General features: G+C 35.7%; 1 protein-coding gene across 2 annotated transcripts in view; it reads left to right on the forward strand.

Moving 5' to 3' along the window:
• LOC140171575 (neuronal acetylcholine receptor subunit alpha-3-like) overlaps positions 1-22,712 on the forward strand; it is a 363,639-nt gene that overhangs the window by 176,000 nt on the left and 164,927 nt on the right. For both annotated transcript variants that reach the window (XM_072194851.1, XM_072194850.1), the window contains exon 2: positions 14,209-14,344. The gene's annotated coding sequence lies outside the window, so the exon portion shown is untranslated. The remainder of the gene's footprint in view (positions 1-14,208; positions 14,345-22,712) is intronic.

Below are 22,712 nucleotides of genomic sequence, written 5' to 3' on the forward strand. Positions count from 1 at the left end.
GCGACAAATGTACTATTCCGAAAACATATATAGGCCTACTTAGACACTAACAACACAACCATGATCATATCATCGTATTCTAAATTTAGTACTTGTATACAGTTCCTATATTTTGGAGTCATTTGTCGAATTTTTTCTCGTCAAGCATCCAAGGTGTCCCAAACTATTCTTTTCTTATACCAAATGACAAGACGAACATTTTGCGACCATTTTGAAGAAAATCCGAGCAACTTTAATTTCTGACCCCTGTACAAGACCTCTGACCTTTAAAGGACCCTATCTTGAGAACCATAGGTCGCATTGAGAAAAGAAATGCATTTCTGAAAACCTTGGAGTACCCGAAGTAATTTGATATGCTGCATACTGACATTTTGACTCTTTTAATTTTTCACCCTATTTACCCGTGTACAAACTTTACCCCTTATATCAAGGTCATGTGGGAAAGAAACATTTTGGCAGACAATAGATTCGGAATCTCTATACCCAAAAGGACAAAATAAAGGTGGTTGCCAGCCTTTACGCGAATTTGCGTCTAGCTGAACGATTTTTCCATTTTCGCACCAGACTATACGTTTTCAACGATCAGATCGCGAAGTACTGTAGTCTAAATCCCAGTCGTCGAAAAAAAGTAAAAAGATTGCGGCAGCCGCCTGCTTGACGATATCAAAATAAAAATGCTTGACGAGAAAAAAATTCGACAAATGACTCCAAAATATAGGAACTGTATACAAGTACTAAATTTAGAATACGATGATATGATCATGGTTGTGTTGTTAGTGTCTAAGTAGGCCTATATATGTTTTCGGAATAGTACATTTGTCGCGCATATTTAGGCAAATTAATCTAAATTGATCTGAAGTAGGCCTATGTTGCCTTTCATATATAGTAAATATGGATGAGACTCGAATATTAATCATTTTGCATGTTTCAGTTTGAAACTCGAGTAGGCTCATATCAGCGCTTATTTCGTAGGTTTTCGAGTTTGTTACTCGAAATGCGCTCAAATGAACGAAATTCGAGTTAAACTTTCCTGTTGCAAATGATACATTTTTAGGCATGCGGCCCTTATTAACCCTCGTCCTACCAAGCCTTTTTTACTACGTATCTTAACAAGGGGGTGGTTACAACCCCCCTCGGGAATTCGTTATAAAGCACCCCACACTTGCGAAGTATTTTGCCTTTCATATACAGTAAATATGGATTTCACTCGAATATTGGATATTTTGCAGGTTTTTGAGTTTTTAACTCGAAGTACGCTCATTTTGCAGGTTTTTCGAGTTTGTTACTCGAAATGCGCTCAAATGAACGAAGTTCGAGTTAAACTTTTCTGTTGCAAATGATGCATTTGTCGCACATGCGGCCCTTAATCAAAGTGGTAAACACATTTTATTAGGCCAAAGGTTGATCTAGATTGATCTGAAGTATTTTGCCTTTCATATATAGTAAATATGGATTTCACTCGAATATTGATCATTTTGCAGGTTTTCGAGTTTTTAACTCGAAGTACGCTCATTTTGCAGGTTTTCGAGTTTGTTACTCGAAATGCGCTCAAATGAACGAAGTTCGAGTTAAACTTTTCTGTTGCAATGATGCATTTGTCGCACATGCGACCCTTAATCAAAGTGGTAAACACATTTTATTAGGCCAAAGGTTGATCTAGATTGATCTGAAGTATTTTGCCTTTCATATATAGTAAATATGGATTTCACTCGAATATTGGTTATTTTGTAGGTTTTGGAGTTTTGAACTCGAAGTACGCTCATTTTGCAGGTTTTCGAGTTTGTTACTCGAAATGCGCTCAAATGAACGAAGTTCGAGTTAAACGTTTCTGTTGCAAATGATGCATTTGTCGCACATGCGGCCCTTAATCAAAGTGGTAAACACATATTATTAGGCCAAAGGTTGATCTAGATTGATCTGAAGTATTTTGCCTTTCATATATAGTAAATATGGATTTCACTCGAATATTGGTTATTTTGTAGGTTTTGGAGTTTTGAACTCGAAGTACGCTCATTTTGCAGGTTTTCGAGTTTGTTACTCGAAATGCGCTCAAATGAACGAAGTTCGAGTTAAACGTTTCTGTTGCAAATGATGCATTTGTCGCACATGCGGCCCTTAATCAAAGTGGTAAACACATATTATTAGGCCAAATGTTAATCTAGATTGATCTGAAGTATTTTGCCTTTCATATATAGTAAATATGGACGAGACTCGAATATTAATCATTTTGCAGGTTTTCGAATTTTTAACTCGAAGAACGCTCATTTTGCAGGTTTTCGAGTTTGTAACTCGAAATGCGCTCAAATGAACGAAGTTCGAGTTAAACTTTCCTGTTACAAATGATACATTTTTCGCACATGCGCATGCACAAAAGAAATGTGTGCTAAAGCTTAAATAAAAGCGTTTTGGGTTACGGTAAACTTATCTGTTGGGGTGTTGGATCCCGGGCTGGATACCACGATACCACCCCTTCGTTGGACTATATGGTTAATCTAATGATCTGAAGTAAATTTAGTTTACCTTACATTATGAGGTATGAATGAAACTCGAACATTTAAAATTTTGCAGATTCTCGAATTTAAAACTCGAAGTAGGCTCATGTTAAAGGTTTTCGAGTTTGAAACTCGACGTATGCCAAAATGAACGATTTTCGAGCTATATAAAAAGTAGAGGGTGCTAAAACTAAATAAAAGCGTTTTAGGGTTACGTTAAAGTCATCCGTAAGGGGAGTTGGATACCACGGTACCATGCACCCCCTGCGTTAGAGTAGGGTTAATCTAATATGATGTGAAGTAGTTTGCTTTTCATTATAATAGGTATAAATGAAACTCTAAAATTAAACATTTTACAGATTTTCGAGTATAAAACTCGAAGTAGGCTCATTTTGCAGGTTTTCGAGTTTGAAACTTGAAGTATGCTAAAATGAACGATTTTCTAGTTTGAATTTTCTGATGCAGATTTTCCTTTTTCTCGTTATCCACGAGCCCTTAATATAATGGTAACGTGTATATATCCCGGTATATATATAAGTTAACCCTAGTCTAATTTTAGTCATTCTGGTATCAATTTAGGCCTACTCGGGAGGGTAATACCCCGAGGTTAATACCTATCCACTAGTAGGCCTACCCCTTTTATGAACAACTAGTGTGCTTTTACCGGGGCTTTTACGAATTCCGTGGAGAACGTAATAACAAATTGGATAGAGAAGGGTTAAACATTAATTGTGCTTTCTCTTCATGTCGGAGAGGGGACATCCTATAGCCTACTTCAAAAGCAGATTGAAAATTAAAATTGCAACTCGATACTCGAAAATTGAACTCGATACTCGAGAATTGCAACTCGATACTCGAAGATTTCAACTCGATACTCGAAAATTGCAACTCGATACTCGAAAATTTCAACTCGATACTCGAAAATTTCAACTCGATACTCGAAAATTTCAACTCGATACTCGAAAATTTCAACTCGATACTCGAAAATTTCAACTCGATACTCGAAAAGATCAACTCGATACTCGAAAATTTCAACTCGATACTCGAAAATTTCAACTCGATACTCGAAAATTTCAACTCGATACTCGAAAATTTCAACTCGATACTCGAAAATTTCAACTCGATACTCGAAAATTTCAACTCGATACTCGAAAATTTCAACTCGATACTCGAAAATTTCAACTCGATACTCGAAAATTTCAACTCGATACTCGAAAATTTCAACTCGATACTCGAAAATTTCAACTCGATACTCGAAAATTTCAACTCGATACTCGAAAATTTCAACTCGATACTCGAAAATTTCAACTCGATACTCGAAAATTTCAACTCGATACTCGAAAATTTCAACTCGATACTCGAAACTTTTAACTCGATACTCGAAAATTGCAACTCGAAACTCGATACTCGAACTCGAAACTCGATACTCGAAGATTAGCAACACACGATAAACATCAACCGTTTCCCTCCGATATGCTATAATAGCAGAAAAAATGGTTCGGATCAGCTCATCGTAGTACTAATATAATGGTAAGTGTCTTTGAACTGGCATTTTAAAGCTCGTCCAACATTTTGGCATGTTAAATAATGTTGATGCCTTGTGCAAAAATCCAGTAGCTCAAACATACTATACGGTTTTCTTTAAAAAAAAAAAAAGAAGAATACATTGTAGGGAGTTTATTTGCTGGTGTTTAAATAGATTGTGCATTTTAGATTTCACACTATTTTTATGGACTTAAAAGGAATTTGTCAAGCTTTAATTCTGGATATAAAATGTGACCACTGAACTAATTTGATTGAGTTTTTGAGTTCATATTTTCAAATTTAATATTTATTTATTTATTTATTTATTTATTTATTTATTTATTTATTTATTTATTTATTTATTTATTTATTTATTTATTTATTTATTTATTTATTTATTTATTTATTTATTTATTTATTTATTTATTTATTTATTTATTTATTTATTTATTATTCAACCTGGGGTGACCAATCAATGCACTGCCACTGTTCTCCCTTGGTTCCCAGGTAGATTAAATAGAAAAGATTAAATATTTAATAAAAAAAGATTAAATAGTCTTAATTTCTGATAATAAACATGATAAAAAGTTGCCTAAAGAAATATTCGCTACAGTTTAGGTAACCTATGTTTGTTTTGAGTATTTATTCACTGACCAAGCTAAGGACGTGAGTGTATTGCATGTTGTGTCAGTAATAGGAAGCTCAAAAGCTTTAATTACTGTAATTTTATCACTTCTTGTTATACCATTGTTTACTACCTTACTCGATATTACTAGGTTGCAATAAAGCAAACCCACAAGATCCCTTATCAAACAGTTGCTGATCAGCTTTCAGTATAAACCTGCTTTATATATAATAGGCAGGATCAGCTCCCCGAGTTTTGATACACATGCAAGTACCATGTAGAATACTTTTATCAATTGAGCTACATGGGCAATTTTTGTTTGTAGTGAATGACGTTTCAAGATATAGCAGAGGCAATGTAAATAAAATGATAATAAGATCTTGTCTTGTGACATTATGATCAGCTGTACAGGGTTGAAAAGAACACAGAAATGCCATGCATACTTCACAAAACCTGTTCTTGCAAAGTGTTAAACAAGAAAGAAGGCTCATAATCGGAAAATCTTATTCATACATCCGTAGCATTTGAAGTATAGCGTCAGTTTCAATCGTAAGTTTCCCTGAGTGGATATTGCCCGTTTTTATACCAGCTCATAAGATTTAACCGACTCGAAGTGAAACAAAAAAACATTGCATACATTCTGATGATCACGTTACAGTTATCCACGTGAAACATACTATACAAATAGTTAGCCTAGAATTCGATCAGCATGATCAGTAGTGATTTGGACCGGGGATTGGGATTTTGTTACTTTCCGGGAAAATCTCACAATTGATGATTTTTGACAGTGAACGTTGACGACGCATCCATACATATTGCATAAAACTATATCTATATATATTTTCTGCATGTGCCATATACATATTTAAATAATGCATTATCCGGCTGTCATATTGATGAATTCCTTGCCCTATAAATTTCAAGTATTCACTATCCATGCTTTCCTTGTTGACAGACACAATTTCAAGGACGTGTCTATATTAAGAATTTTGACCCATTTATAACCTATAAGTTTTGTAGATTGCCCACAAAGCAATTGGTAAATAATTTTCTTAAGACAGATCCAAATAAGTAAAATTATGTACTCACTAGAAATATTTCGATTCCTGTCAGGAATCTTGTTCACTCTGGTTGTGGTGAGTGGTAGTGTTTCTAGATCTTATCGGCAAACTTTGTGACTGGTCTTGATGACGACACATGGGTTGCTTGCCGATTGATGATCTGATCGTATAGATCCGATCAAGTCTGTACGCCATCAAGACCTTCACAAAGTTTGCTGATAAGATCTAGAAACACTACCACTCACGGGGATTTGCCATTTGGTCTAATACCATTTGGTCTCATATCCATTTCGTCTACATCCATTTCGTCTAAACCCATTAGGTCTATATCCACTAAGTCCAATAATCATTGGTCCTTTAACCATTTGTTCCGATAACCATTTAGTCTAATAACCAATAAGTCTATAACCATTTAGTCTAACAACCATTTAGTCTAGTACTCATTTGGTCTATAACCAATAGGACTAATAGCCATTTGGTCTAACACCCATTTGGTCTACACACCATTTAGTCTTACTGGCATTTAGTTTATCAATAAATAGACAAAATGGTATTAGACTAACTGGTTATTAGACCATACGAGTATTAGACCAAATGGTTATTAAAGATATATTAGACCAAATGGTTATTAGACTATATGGTTAGTAGACATACCGGTTATTAGACCAAACAATATTAGACTAAATGGACATTAGACTATATGATTATTTGACTACAGGGCAATTAGCCTTTCTGGTAATAGACCAATTGAATATAGACTAAACAGGAATTAGACAAAATGGTAATAGACCAAATGGCAATAGACCCCACTCACCACAACCAGAGTGAACATGATTCCTTACAGGAATCGAAATATTTCTAGTGAGTACCTAATTTTACTTATTTGGATCTGTCTTGAGAACATTATTTACCAGTGACTTTAATGAACGATCCTGATGAATTTTTTCAAATATTTGATATCGGTTATTTTAAGGTGAGGGGGATAGCAGGAGCCATATTTCTACATGTAGTTCTAACCATTTAGCTCAAATATGTTATCTCATAGGAAATGAGTTGAGGGAAGGGGTATGAACGTTTGGACAGTATTTATTTAGAGAATAAACGATAGGAATTTTTATTTTGCCTATCCTCTACCGTGTGATAGACGACAGGCAGGTCCAATATTTTGAGTAGTGGATGCCGGCGCAGCCGGTATCCACTACGATAAAAATATTGGACCTGCCTGTCGTCTATCATAGGTAGAGGATAGGCAAAATAAAAATTCCTATCGTTTATTCTCATTCTTAGTCAGTTAAATATTATTTTAATAACTGTAAACAAATTAACTGTAAAGCAAAAACTAAGCTACCGTCATAAAAACTCCCCTCATTATAAAATGAACGAAACTTGTTTACAACTTCACGTATTCTGTTGCGCGTATTGCTAGCGCGTTCGCGTATTCCGCACTAGTCTACGCATCCAGCGCGATACATAAGCGCACCTCTACACGCGAGTTACGCATATCAAGACGCATGATGACGTGGGGTCGTCTACGGCCTGATAGACGGCACCCGAAATCATGCGATTGTCCAATCAGAAATGTGTCTACGAACTAGACCACTCCCACTGACTAAGAATTGAAAATGTTGGCCTTTCGTATTGAAGATATGGATTTTTTTCCCAAAACACCCAAAAAAATAGGTCTTTTGGTGAAAAAAATCCATATCTTCAATATAAAAGGTCAAAATTTTCAATTGATCGTCGGCTTTTCCTCCCAGCTACATACACTTTAAGAATATATCATTATATATAAAATTTATTTCGAGGACTGCTATATATCAAAAATTTGAAAAATATCAAATTTTAATTCGATACGTCTGCTCTCATGTCCCACAAAAATACTGTCGAAACGCCATAAACGCTCATTCTAGATCCCTTAAGTAAGCCAATAATCGCATTTGTATCTATACATGTATGTCTGCCGATGTCAAAACTAAAGTTTTGGGCGCTTTCCTCCCGAGAAAAATACACATGGGCGGAAATGACACCCCTTACATCAATCAAGCCTTGGGATCTTCATTATAGAACCCATACCATTCCACTTATGTGTCAGCTTTATTTGTCTCAATCTTTTATTGCAAACACCGCTAGATTATGCTTCCTTCTAACCCGCCTTAAGACGTTTTCGGCAGCAAATAGGGAAGGATAAGGTCTACTTTGGTGTCTGTTATGCACACCAAGTCAGCTTGTAAATGATGAAGGACAAATGTTGAATATCATGAATTAAAAATGAATGAAAGAGAAAGGTTATATTTTTAGTTTACTCCTATGAGCTTGATCAAAATCACTTTTTGGATTGTAAACGAATTCTGAGTTCAGTGATACCCACATAATCATACAACATTGAGAAATATAATACGAGTAAATTAATTATGTATTAAAAAGTCAATAAATAATTAGCTGATTTATTCAAGTATAGCGTATAATTGGTAAACTTATATGATGTTAGGTAACATATAGTGTTCTTGCACTCTTTCATGTTTGTCATGAGAGATGCAGTAATTAAATGCATCAGATATTCAACAGACATTAATAATGCCTTGGAGGTTTATTGCATAATTGATCAGATAAAAGTCCGTATCATGTTATTTTGGAATATAATTATTTAACCCCCTGAGCACTACCTGCCGATTTAACGTTGCCCCTGATTGATCAATTACATGATATCTTCACTTTAATCACCAATCAGAATGGAGCTTTGCAAATAATTCACCCCAATTTATTTGTGTGGTGAAATTACTCCAACAATGTTGCTGATTGGTCCAATTGATAATGAAAACTTCTTTTTGGCCAATCGGCAGGTAGTTCTCATGGGGTTAATAAAAAAGATACTTGATATGTAATTGGTGGAAAATCATTCAATCAAGGTTGAAACACGGTTGACTTATTAAATATTAAAGACCCTCTGACATTCATCATCAGCAAAAGGCATGTATATATAAATTGGCATTATGACAAAAATGTTTAATTAATTTAGTTCTAATGCGGATATACTCGTACAATACCGTATTTCAATGGACATTTTTCAATAAATACATTTATATTCATATATAGGATGATATCTCTTGATTCAGATATAACACACTTACAAGGATGCTTATACCCGGAGCGTTTTCATATTTGATGCATGTGTGTCTTTAAAAAATATATTTTGATTTGATTTAACAACAAAAAATAGGTCAATTGTTTCGATTGAAACTACGCTTTTTAAATACATGTTTTTGCCTATAATTGGATATGACGAGAAAGCCTAACAGAAATATCTTCATAACAACGACAATATGCGCGTTTTATTAATATTTTCATATATAATACAGCAACAATTTCAGACAAACACAATACTATTGATACTATTGACCTAATTTCATCTCGCCTTTTTGAAAATATCAAATGCAGCCGACAGGTAATTTTGCTTCACGGAAACCCGATTTTTACCTTAAAAAAATCAAATACAACAGTAAATACAGACCGACAGCTGCATTTCTTCCTGATGTTTGGGGATCGATGGAATCCTCGTGAAAGAGCTATTACATGGTAATTCACCCCCTAGATAACAGTAGTTTGTTTACAATGTTCCCGGAGGTATAGGCTAATCTATGGAATCCTTGACAGGAAGAAGTCGTGACTTGGTTACGCAACAGTCATCAACTTTGTAACGTGGAATGTAAAATGGACTATAGAAAATCTACTTTTAAGGTGATGTTGATCGGTTTAACTTATTTTAAGTTTGTGTTCAATTTTCTTGAAGTTGGTTAAGGGCTGGGGTATGAACGTTTGGACAGTATTTATTGTGGGACATTAGAGCACATCAGACATATCGAATTCCATTCTGAATACGAAGAATGTCATTCTGATATCAAATAATTTTGATTTTTGAAATTCGCAATTTAATACACATTTTATGGCAAATCATTAAAATTGATATTTTTGATATTTAACAGTACTTGAAGTAAACTTTATAAATCTGATGATTTATACTTAAAGTGTATGTAGGGATGAAAAGCCGACGATCAATTGAAAATTTTGACCTTTCGTATTGAAGATATGGATTTTTTTCCCAAAACACCCAAAAAATTAGGTCTTTTTGGGAAAAAAAATCCATATCTTCAATATGAAAGGTCAAAATGTTCAATTGACCATCGGCTTTTCCTCCCTGCTACATACACTTTAAGAATATGTCATTAGATTTATATAATTTACTTCGAGGACTGTTATATATCAAAAATTTGAAAAATATCGAATTTTTATAATTTGTCGTAAAATTTGTATTATATTGTGAATTTCAAGAAATGAAAATTATTTGATATCAGAAAGACATGCTTCGTATTCAGAATGCAATTCGATAGGTCTGAGGTGCTCTCATGTCCCACAAAAAATACTGTCGAAACGCAATAAACGCTCATTTTAGATCCCTTAAGTTATTGATAGATATTAACAAGTTTAGTATTATATTCATTGTTTTTGGAATTAAGAAACATATTGTAATACGCTCAAAAATGATACACGCATTGTGCTCGTTGCGTTAACGTCCCCGGGTTAACGTAAAGAGTGATTGAATATTTTGCAAGTATTGAATGAGAATATACATATGAATTATTTGTATTATTAGTACGTGAATAGGGCATAGCAATAACAGTTTAAGCTTACTCGTTGCTTCACCTTTGGTTTATATAAATCTAGATTAGATACCCATAAAGATACACGATGTAAATGCTGAAAATGTACGGTTAATTCGACCGCTATACCATTCATATTAAAGTGTGTCCCAATAAAATTAATCGGATGCTTTTATTTTGTTATAACTCTAAAAGTACACAATTGAATCACAAAATTGAAAACGAAGCTTATAGCACAATCTGTTTCCTACACATCAGTGCAAATTGCTATCGATTCAGTTCAGTGGTTACAAAGAAATGTGTGATAATATGATTATGTAACGCCTGTCGTATTACATTTATTCCAAAGTTTGACCTTGCGCCTGTTCATACATTCTGAACAGACTGTTAGATGACACAGCTTTCCCGAGTAGCTCTTTTATAGTCGTTTCTTGTGGTCATCGTGACATTGACATTGATGTCAATCAAAATCACAATTTAATTTTCAATATCATTACCATGATTAGATGATCCATTCTCAGAGCTTTATTTTGCTAAAAACTAAATCATACTTAGACTTATGGTTCCAGAAACATGACCATTTCAATATTGGGAGAACAATAAAATACAATAGTTGACTAGGAAGGAATTTGACATTATTGGCTATATCTGAAAATCAATATTCCCGACATCCGACTCATTTTGCTAAAATCTTATTCGTGTTGAGGTATCTTTGACATTAGAGAGCTTGCGAAATGACGTTACTTTAACTTTAACTTTAACGTCTAGAGGATTATAGAGGATTATGTATTCAAAACCACCTTGGTTTTGAAGACATAATCCTCTATAATCCTCTAGACGTTAAAGTTAAAGTTAAAGTTAAAGTAACGTCATTTCGCAAGCTCTCTATTATGTAATAACGATTTGCGTTAGAAGTGATGATGTATACGGATTAACTACCATACCAGTAGTTTTCAACAATTTTTGAATATATCGCACTGCACTATTAGGCCTACTATTCACGCGGTACCTCTGCAATGAACCATAGATGTCAAAGAACAGGAATAAAGACTTGGAACGTAATTCTATAGAATATTCATATCATGCTGATTACCTGTAAGATTAGTATCTTTGAAAAGAGCAGTATTTTATTCAATCTATGATTGCAGACATACACAGGTGATCTGGTGATGAGTGCACCCCTACTACTAATTCGATCGGCATCACTTTTACTGGTCGGTATATATGCTAGGATAGTAAATCTAGCCATGTAAACTGTTAATTACTGTGTTGTATTGACGCACTGTCCACTGTGGTACAAACTACAAGTGTCTGGGAAATGTGAGTGAAATATTAACGAAATTTGTGCAAATACTGGTTCTACTTGACCCTTAAAGCGCTATCCACTCGTTAATAATTGGAAGCTTCTCTATTTACTAGGTCACCGAAAATAACACATCCGTATAGTACTTTTTGTTTTGCTTTTACATTGCACCTAATGCGACAGGTTGATGATGAACTTGCACCTTATTAAATTCTTTTCAAGTAGCCTATAAAAGGAAAACGTGCCTTGGAACTTTTTTGTCTCACTGTAGTAACTTTATGTCTATGAGTTTGATTGCGGCATGTATTAATTAACACGATTTATGTCTTAATCATTCATTTCAAATACAGTTTTTCCGTGAACTATCACTTTGCTATTTGCGTATTTTGTTTTTATTAACGAATGCTTAGTCTGTAATCAGAGAATAATTTTATTGATTTCAAATGGAAAAGTGATTGCCAGATAATAAATCATAATCATATAATTATTCGTAGTTAATTGACAGTTGAGAAAAATGATTTTAATCAATACTAATTCGTCACTATAATGATTATTCATATTCATCATGTTCATATTTAAATTAAATTGAAAGCCGATGAACGTGGTTCATAATTAATCTTACACTTTTAGACGTCATAAGATAGATAATTATGCTAAATAAACACATTTGATAAAAAATTGTAATCACTTAACGACTCTCTGTTACATCTTCCACAACGAGCGATCAATGTATGATGCCATTACCATGGTGTAACACACTATTACCTGTAGTTTTAGAACTAGTACAGAACACTTGACTTATTACAAGAAAACGCATATAAACTTATTTATTTATGTAAACGACGCTATGAATTTTGTCACACGCGAGATAAAAACGCTAAATAAACACAGATTTCATAACGTTCTCAATTTATTTGTACGGCTATCTGTTACAGTTACATCTATGCAAACGACGTATCATAGTACGCTTTCCATAACAAGGGTGTCACCACACACGGGTTTTTTCCCTGCATACAGAATTAGTCAAGTAAACTTAACACTTTATACATTGAACACACACAAAAATATTGGATTGATGATAAAAGTGATACTGCAAATAAGTTGTATCATGAGAGAGAAAAAAACATACGGGTTTGGCGAAGTTCTTAATCAATCTAACTATACGGTATTACATTATGTAAACAACGCATCATAGTAAGCTTTCCATAACAAGGAAAATACATTTGATTATAAGAAAGCTAAAATGCTAAATAAGTATGGATTCGATGAAATATTTCAACTAACAGCATAATACGCTTTCCATAACCTGGGTGTAATAATACGCTCCCCATAACCTGGGTGTTACCCCACATATAATACGCTTTCTATAACACGCTTTCCATAACCTGGGTGTAACCCCACAAAAGGAAACTGCAGTTCCCGAATTAATCAAGTAAACTTATACAACAAAGCATTACTCAACTTATTGCATTTATTGATACAAATTACAATATCAATACATTTTACCATAAGGGAGGTAACATGCTAAATAAGCATGGGTTTGATGAAATATTTCAACTTAACAGCTCTTGTTAAACCGGCAAACGACGCATCAACGTACGCTTTCCAGAACCTGGGTGTTCTCAAACAAGATTTGTTTTATGCAGTTACAGAACTATTATGTTTCACTTGTACCCAGCAAACACACAAAACGTTTTAAAAACGTTTTTAATAAGTTATATTTTGGCTTTTGGTTTACATAAAAACGTTTTAATAACATTAAAATGTCGGGTTATATAAAGGTCATGAAAACGTTTTAAAACGTTTTGTATGAAAACACACTACAACAATATTTTTAAAATGTTTTCAAAAATGTTATTGTAAACTATTTTTGCAAACATTTTTGCCAAATATTTTGTCAACACTTAAATAACATTATGTTAAAATATTTGCACTCAGAAACACAGAAATGTTCTTAAAATGTTTTTTGGGGTTTTTTTCAAAACGTTTTAAAAACATTTAAATGTCGGGTTATATAAAGTTCATGAAAACGTTTTTAAAACGTTATTGCAAATATTTCGGGCAAACATTTTTCGCAAAATATTTTTTCAACCCCAAAATAACATTCTGTTTAAAATGTTTTGTATCAAGTTTTCAAAATGTTTTTGGAATGTTATTAAAACGTTTTATACTCTTTATATAACCCGACATTTAAACGTTTTCTCTGAAACATTTTTTGTTTGATGAGGAGTAGATTATAAAAAAATAATTGTTAATGTTATGAAAACGTTTTATACCCTTAATATACCCTTTATATAACTCGAGATTTAAACGTTTTCTGACAACTTTTTATAACCTTTTGCGAATTATGTCGAAAACGTTTTGTGTTTGCTGGGTAACTTATCACACAACATTTCAATTGTTTGTTGAAAAGATATCCGTGCTTTCAAAATATATAATGAAAGATTTTTTTTATATCACTTATATCATTTTTTTTACAAATTACATCATCAATTAATTTTGCTTCACATAACAAAAGATTTATCTCCTCTTTTTTTTTTCTTTTCAGAAATAACAGCCGACACCGGACCACTTATTAACTTCCTAACAAAGGACTATGACAAGTTGGTTCGACCAGTAGTACTAGAGTCTCAAGCGGTGAATGTACAACATATGAGATAGTCCCTGTTAATGTTATACAATTCGTAAGTACAAGAATAATTATTTCTAATTAAAAGCACATGGTTATGTGACTGATTGCACGGTGTGTGTCGTATATGCAATAGCTGCCTTTTGCTATTTAACATCATGAGCAACTTTATCAGTATGCTTCGAGTATATTTATAAATACGTTTTTATAAATACGCATGTGACTCATGGGCACGACATACCAAGCGGACCTAATCCTCCTGCATTAACCACTATACAGAAAATGATAGGAACTCTGTAGATAAATATCATCAAATTTAAGTATTAATTGAATCGCAAGATTATTACAAATGAGGGGATTCCAAATTTGTAATATGTTATAAAAAAAAAATTGAAAGTATTTGACGACAGAAAAAGTATTCAACGACGAACACGTTTAGAACATAAATCACAAAGTAAACCAGATAGACAATTTTGCTACACAGTAGTCTCGTGTATGAAGACCATCCGCTATGTAGTACGTCACTTCGTGACTTAGTCTACAAGCTGTTATGGCAGCGCGAAAGTGGTCATGTGCGTATTTATAACAGCGTATTTATAAATATAGTCGAAGCATACTGTTACCTGATAAAAAAAAAGCTTAACCTCACGAGACAAACATAGCGTCCAGGTTTTTTTTTATTACTCTGCAAATGCAGTAAATGTGTCAAAATCTAGCACGAAGCAGCCATTAGACATGCGATTTTCTTGCACTCGTGGGACGATATATTCTTTTTATTCAATGTCCTTACTTGATACGTACAGATACAAAACAGTCTTGATCTTCGGTATTATACATGCTGCAGTACATACCGGTAGCTATTTACACAAGTTTAAAATCTAAGTTGCCACTGAACTACCGGTTCTTGAAAGTTCTCTATATGTTCACAAGAGATATATTACTCAGTGTCATTGTTCAATTTTAATATAACATAAAGCCTTTGCATCGGGGCCTGAGATTGGAATTCCAGTTTCCTTTCTCACGAAGTAAGGGCTAAGAGTAAAATTGTACAATTGTGTTTGGGAGTGGCCTTCTCTCTTTCTCTTTTTCTAGCTATTTTCTTCCATTTCTTGCTTTGTTTATCAAAGCTATCTAACAGGCCAGCATGCATATATTAGCCTACACTGGCTATCCAGGCTTGTGCATTTGTATGAGCTTGGAACGGTCCATGGTTTTCCATGGATTAGCATGTGTTCGTCACGGACCAACCTGGGTAAACAAACAAACAAACAAACAATATATCAAGTCATCCATGACTGATTGAATTGAATTGACGATGGAATATGTGGTTTAAGTTCAAAATGTGAGGTTCCTTAAACAGTATGTGATGCTTCGGGAGCATTACGGAAGAAATGCCATAAATAGCACTTCTTAGCCATAAACAAGTCATAGTCATCCAGGAGCAGTACATGTTGAAGATGTCGCGAATAAATACCAACGTCACACAGCGTCATCATACCTATATCTTCGTGTCGAAAATTGACGTGATAGTACGGCGAATCCTCTCTTTTTTTTCAAAAGCTACGCATGTCGATTTTGTTCGAGATAGGCCGAGCGACTCAGGCTAAGCATACCATTTACACGATATGAGATACCACAGAGCTTGCCGCAGAGTTTCTATTCTACGATTTGCGCATGATCAGTACCACATATGGTGTTGCCATTATAGAAAATTCGATTTGTTGTCAGGTAAAACGCAGGTTTTGTTTCCAATACACCAACTCGAAATGCAATACACTAATTAGCGGGGCCTTGCTGTTTGCTGTGGATATATTTTACTGCATTTTATAAGTAAAGATTTTGAAATCAAAAGTCAAAATTGTGATATATTCAACTGCTTGAGAAATGATTTATATAAAGGAACCCGTGTAAGATCAAGGTGCTGTATCTATAATACAATGTACATTATCGACGCACTATACCACTTTCTTTATCTGCGTCAATAATAGTAATACTTGGCGATCTAGCGATCGATTTCTAGCCAATCAATAATAAATCTACATAATATTAATCTTAAAAATGCCTTATGTCACAGAATGATTAGAGTTTGTTAGATGATAAAAACAAACCATCTACTCTTTCAAATCTAGTAGCTATCTTTCTGTAGAACGCTATAATAATGGGAAACATTCATAGTTATTGTTTGTATCAAAATAATATTTTTAGTCTCTCAAGGTGTGCCAGAAATTCTTTAATTGTTGATACCCCATCAGAACCAATACTATTCCTAGTCAGTTCAAGATGATGCAGTGCTGGAGTGTGTTGGAATGACCGAGCTAGTGCTGATGCCCCATCTGAACCAATCCTATTCCCAGCCAGGTTAAGATGCTGTAGTAATGGGGTGTGCTGGAATGACTGAGCCAGTGCTGATGCCCCATCGAAACCAATCATATTCCCAGTCAGGTTTAGATGCTGTAGTAATGGGGTGTACTGGAATGACAGAGCCAGTGCTGATGCTCCATCTGGACCAATCCTATTCCAAGCAAGGTTAAGATGCTGTAGTGCCGTTGTATGTTGAAATGACTGAGCCAGTGCTGATGCTCCATCTGGACCAATGCTATTCCCAGCCAAGTTAAGATGCTGTAGTGCTGGGGTGTGTTTGAATGACTGAGCTAGTGTCGATGCCCCTTCTGAACCAATCATATTATCAGCCAGGTTAAGATGTTGCAGTGGTGAAGTGTGTTTGAATGACTGAGCCAGTGCTGATGTCCCATCTGAACCAATCATATTCCCAGCCAGGTTAAGATACTGTAGTTCTGGAGTGTGTTGTAATGACTGAGCCAGTGCTGACGCCCCATCTGAATCAATGCTATTCCTAGTCAGATTAAGATGCTGTAGTGCTGGGTGTGTTTGAATGACCGAGCTAGTGCTGATGACCCATCTAAACCAATGTAATTCTCAGTCAGGTTAAGATGCTGTAGTGACGGCGTGTATTGTAATGACTGAGCTAGTGCTGTTATGTCATCGAAACTAATGTAAGTATACTTCAGAACAAGATGTTGCAGCTTTCCTGTGGAACCACGTAGTAGTGCAGTTATTTTACTACCAGGTATACATCTGGAAATCGTTACATTCCGAAGCGACGTCAGCATCACATCCTTTCCCCCAATTTCATCCTGCAAATTAACATCAGTCAGGTGATACTCTCTAAGTTCGGGAAATTGTTGGACAAGATTTGCCAAATTGCCACGAAACACCACACCTTCGAGACTACATTTTTTGACATTTTCATTCACGCATTTTTTCGTTACGTTCCCAGAAACATACACATTTTTTAGAGTTATCTCAGAGAGGAGATCTTGACTGCTGCACATTTTTGTAAATGCCTGTAGGTTCAAAGCACATCCGGATAGCAAAAGCTTTGTTAGAATGTTTTTTGGTAAGGGAAACGAATAGAAACAGTCAAATGAAAGGGCTTGTTGTAGAGCTTCAAGACGTTGTGCATATTTCTGTTCTAGTTTGAGTATTGGGTTTGATGTGGATATTTGAAAAGTAGGCTCAGTACCCCAATTCATTGATAGTTCAATAGGCGTCTTTGCTCTAGAAAGTATCCTACTCAAAGATGGTTCAAGTGATCGATGTCTAATACTTGCACTGTTTTGGACAACCAACTCTTTCACCGAGGCAATTGTCACTTGTGGCAAAGCCACTCCCGCAGTCTCAGATATGTCCCCGTGCTTATATCCTACATATGTGCTACCCAAGGATGGATCAACTGATTTTAAAACAGTATCAAGTGATTGACTTCTCCCCACCCTAACACGGACAGTGGGTTTATTGGACGAGGTGACGCCAAACTTTGAACTTCTTTCTGTTTCTTCAACTAATGATACTGTATCCAGGGTCACCGAAAATGGTATTATCTGGTTGGAAAGGAAAATAAGTAAATCAAGCTCGGGTAGTTGAAACTGTGAAAAGATGATCCTAATAGGTGTACATTGTCTTCTCTCTTGACCCTTCTGACAATTTGCTAACTTCAGGTTACGTAGAATCTGTGAACAAGAAACTTGTGAATCTGGAGAAGATGAATTCAGATTCAATCTGCTAAGATTTGGCAGGGACTGTACAAGGTTTGTTTGTTCTCGAGCTAGTGAAGGGTCAATATCAATTTTTGTCTCAAAATTGATGACAACAAACTTGACATTAGATAGCCAAGAATTTGCATCATTTTTGGAGATGAAGTAGTGAATGAGGGAAGATATTTCCTTGTTGACAGGCCAATTTCCATAATTCATCCGTATCCTCTCAACCAAGGGGCTGAGAAGGGCATGTAAATGTGGACTAGTTTGCACAGAGTCCTCTGACATCTGCGACTCAGCCTCAAACAAAAGAAGGAGAGGAAGTTTCCAGGGATTAACAACACGTGGACCTGCACCAAATATGCATGTGTCGTCAATTCTTACGTCAACTGCCGTTTCGCGTACTAGGTGCTTCAGTATGGTTGAAGCAGCTGTCAAGCTAAGACCACAACAAAATTGTAGTAAGTTCTTATTGCCAGCAACCTGTTTTATGGCTGATAAGAACTCAACTTGATTTGTATCCGCTATATCGGCAAGATACGCAGCAGCACAAAACTCTTGAAAACTTTTGTGTATGGGAAATGTCAGGAATTCTTTTTGCTTAAAACCCTCACGTTTTTTCTGAGTTGAACAAAATCCTAAACGTTGTGATACTTGCAAATAGTCAGTAGGGACTTCTTTTATCGTAACTTTGTGGCCACAAAGATCTTGCAATGCAAATTTCCCCACACCTTGCAGAACGTTGTCGACATTAGGGATGGTTTGGGGAGAAATCGCATCTGGGTAACATCTTTCCATCATAAAGTCAATTACTTTACGATACAAGGACGCCACTCCCTATGCGAAAAAAGCATGGTTGAACTATGGTTAACCATGGTCAACCATGGTTCAACCATGGGTTTTGACCATGGTCAAACCATGGTCAACCATGCTTTGAAAAATGGCACCACGGCCAGAGACCATGGTCAACCATGGTTAACCTTTTGACCATGTTCTATCTAAAGTGACCATGGTCAACCATGGTTAAAACTTAGCATGTTTGACCATGGTTGAACCATTGTCAACCATAGTTCAACAACCAGGGTTTTGACCATGGTCAACCATGTTTTTGACCATGGTCAACCATGATTTTGACCATGGTCAACCATGTTTTTGACCATGGTCAACCATGGTCAACCATGTTTTTGAAAAATGGCACCACGGCCAGAGACCATGGTCAACCATGGTCTATCTAAAGTGACCATGGTCAACCATGGTCAAAATTTGCATGTTTGACCATGGTCAACCATGTTTTTGACCATGGTCAACTATGGTCAACCATGTTTTTGAAAAATGGCACCACGGCCAGAGACCATGGTCAACCATGGTTAACCTTTTGACCATGGTCTATCCAAAATGACCATGGTCTATCCAAAGTGACCATGGTCAACCATGGTCAAAACTTTGCATGTTTGACCATGGTCTACCATGGTTGGCAGTGGTGCCATTTTTCAAAAACACGGTCAACCATAGTCAATATGATCATGTTTAACCATGGTTGACCATGGTCAAATTGTCCATATTTGACCATGGTCAAGCATGGTTAACTTTTGACCATGGTCAACCATGGTCAAAACTGTTCATGTTTAACCATGGTTGGCAGTGGTGCCATTTTTCAAAAACACGGTCAACCATAGTCAATATGATCATGTTTAACCATGGTTGACCATGGTCAAATTGTCCATATTTGACCATGGTCAAGCATGGTTAACTTTTGACCATGGTCAACCATGGTCAAAACTGTTCATGTTTAACCATGGTTGGCAGTGGTGCCATTTTTCAAAAACATGGTCAACCATGGTCAAAATGGCACCACGGCCAGAGACCATGGTCAACCATGGTCTATCTAAAGTGACCATGGTCAACCATGTTATGACCAACGTATGCACCAACCTTACTGATGGCCTAGGGACAGAATACCCTTTACTACCAGGTTCACACAAAGTAAACACAGTACACTGTAATTACTATTTCAAAACCATAAAACACTAGTAACATTTATTTTGGGGTTAATTACATCATCAGGTGGGGCTTTAACCATGTTAACTGTAAACCGGCCTGCTTCACTAGTTATACTACACATACACAATCATATCATGATTAGCATAGAATAATAATATTAATATGTATCATTGACAGAGCCAGTCAGTCGTGAGCATGGTCGCTAATGAGCTGAATCGGCTAGTTGTGAAATGAGGATCTCGAAGAATCTCATGGTTTCTCGCTCGCAATCCGTGTACAATAATTTAGACAAAAACACGCTCAGCACTGGCTGACCTGAAAGATAAGGTATATACTGTCATCTGTTATCTGAAAAACATTTCAAAATTGCTTCCAAATTGCTAAGGAGACATGTACATTTAATTCTGTGACAAAAAACGAGACCAAGTTTGCTTTATTTTTGTTGTTTTTGATCATTTAAATGACACTAACTTTTTGTTCAATTTTTCCAAATTGAAAACCTTAGGCGACATTCGTCTACCTCCCTCCGATTTACCTAATCATGAACTTTTTGACTTCATTTTCACGTAGTTCACATAATTCCGCTTCGTTTGGTATATTTATAGGTATGTGTTATTTAGATTAAGTGTCTAAATTGTTCTTAAAAATGATGGAAAAATGCGAATTTTACCGAATTGCAGGCCTTTCTCGTGGTATTTTTTGCGTCACCTATCAATCAACATTCGGGTTGTACGCGCCCTAACACAAATACCGCGCCGGCGCGCGGTTACCTTTGCGTGACGCTCGCGCTATGCAAGTGGTGTACAGTGTGATACGCGTTTAAGTTCGCCACAACATAAATAAGTAAACAAAAAGTTTTAAAAACCTGAATATTTTCAAAGCTCATTTCATCTTCGCCGATAACTGTCTACCTCCCGGGTGATTTACGTCAATTTGTACAACATTTTTGTGGCATTTGTGTACAAAACCGTTTTATCTTTCATATTTGTGATTTTTACGATTGTGTTATTTAAATTACAAATACAAAATTAAGTTTAAGTATGATGGTTTTTTTCCCAACTTTTTACTGAAATTGTTTAGTTCAAAACACACGTTTATTTTTCATCTAAATAATCTTTGATTTCCTTCTTTTTTGTGACATGCAAGTTCACTAGTTTGGAATGCTAATTTGAGAGAGTGATAATTTTTCGTGTTAAAATAAAGAAATTAGAGCTCTTCAAACAGGGAAATGTCATGGGCTGATTGTTCTCGAACCTCATTTTACCTTCCCAAAAAAGTGTCTATACCTCCTGGTCGATTTACGCCAATTCGTACGGATTTTTCGAGGTATTTGTATTCAAAACCTTTGTATCGGTCAGATTTTTGAATTATACGAATGTGTTATTTCAATTACCGCAGAAAAATGGAATTTAATACTGTGTTTTTCCGACATTTGTACTGAAATGTGCTAGTTCAAAACACACGCTATTTATTCATCCAAATAAACTTGGATCTACTTCTTTTTTCGCAACGTGCTAGTTCATTGGGTTGGCATGATAATTTGAAAGTTTCGTAATTTTTTGTGTTAAAACAAAGAAATGGGAGCTCTTCAAACAGGGGAATGTCATGAGCTAATTAGTATGCATAATTGGCCACGGAGCATTACGCGCACTGGTTGTTATGCATATTTACTTTCACACAGAGCAGCGTTTGAGCGTGCTCACGACTGACTGGAGCCATCAATTTGTGGCATGAGATGTTCTAGAGTCATTATTATCCATGTTATCATGTCTTGATCTCTATCTGGTGTTTCCATGAAGAGTCAGCTGTAGCTTGTCGAACAGATAATGCATGCATGCAGCTCGCGTTTTTGTGCACAATACTCAAAAGTCATGTCATGACAGAAATACCACAGCTAGCTCTAACTTGCTTGAAGTCTACAGTTTTTACTCACTGCTTAAGCTTAACAGTTGTTTGGGATGTTTCCATACCAACTTCACCTCCAGTGGGTTCCTCAATAACTGATAAGTCTTTCAATTGAAACTCTTGCATTTATTCTGCAAATGTTAGATGTAAGAACGGAAACAATCTCAGCACATGTGTGCCATCCATTTTGCTCATGCAGGCTGCCATTTTGATCTCCTACTGTATCCAGCCTGTAGGCAATTAAGCCTGTCTCCCATGGTCAGGTGAGGTGATGACCATGGCTGACCATGCTCAGCCATGCTAAAGCATGGTTGACCATGGTATACTTGAAGTAACCATGGTCAACCATGGTCAGGTGAGGTGATGACCATGGCTGACCATGCTCACACATGCTAAAGCATGGTTGACCATGGTATACTTGAAGTGACCATGGTCAGGTGAGGTGATGACCATGGCTGA

The sequence above is a fragment of the Amphiura filiformis genome, chromosome 15, assembly GCF_039555335.1.
Source record: "Amphiura filiformis chromosome 15, Afil_fr2py, whole genome shotgun sequence".
In the NCBI taxonomy this organism is placed as follows: domain Eukaryota; kingdom Metazoa; phylum Echinodermata; class Ophiuroidea; order Amphilepidida; family Amphiuridae; genus Amphiura; species Amphiura filiformis.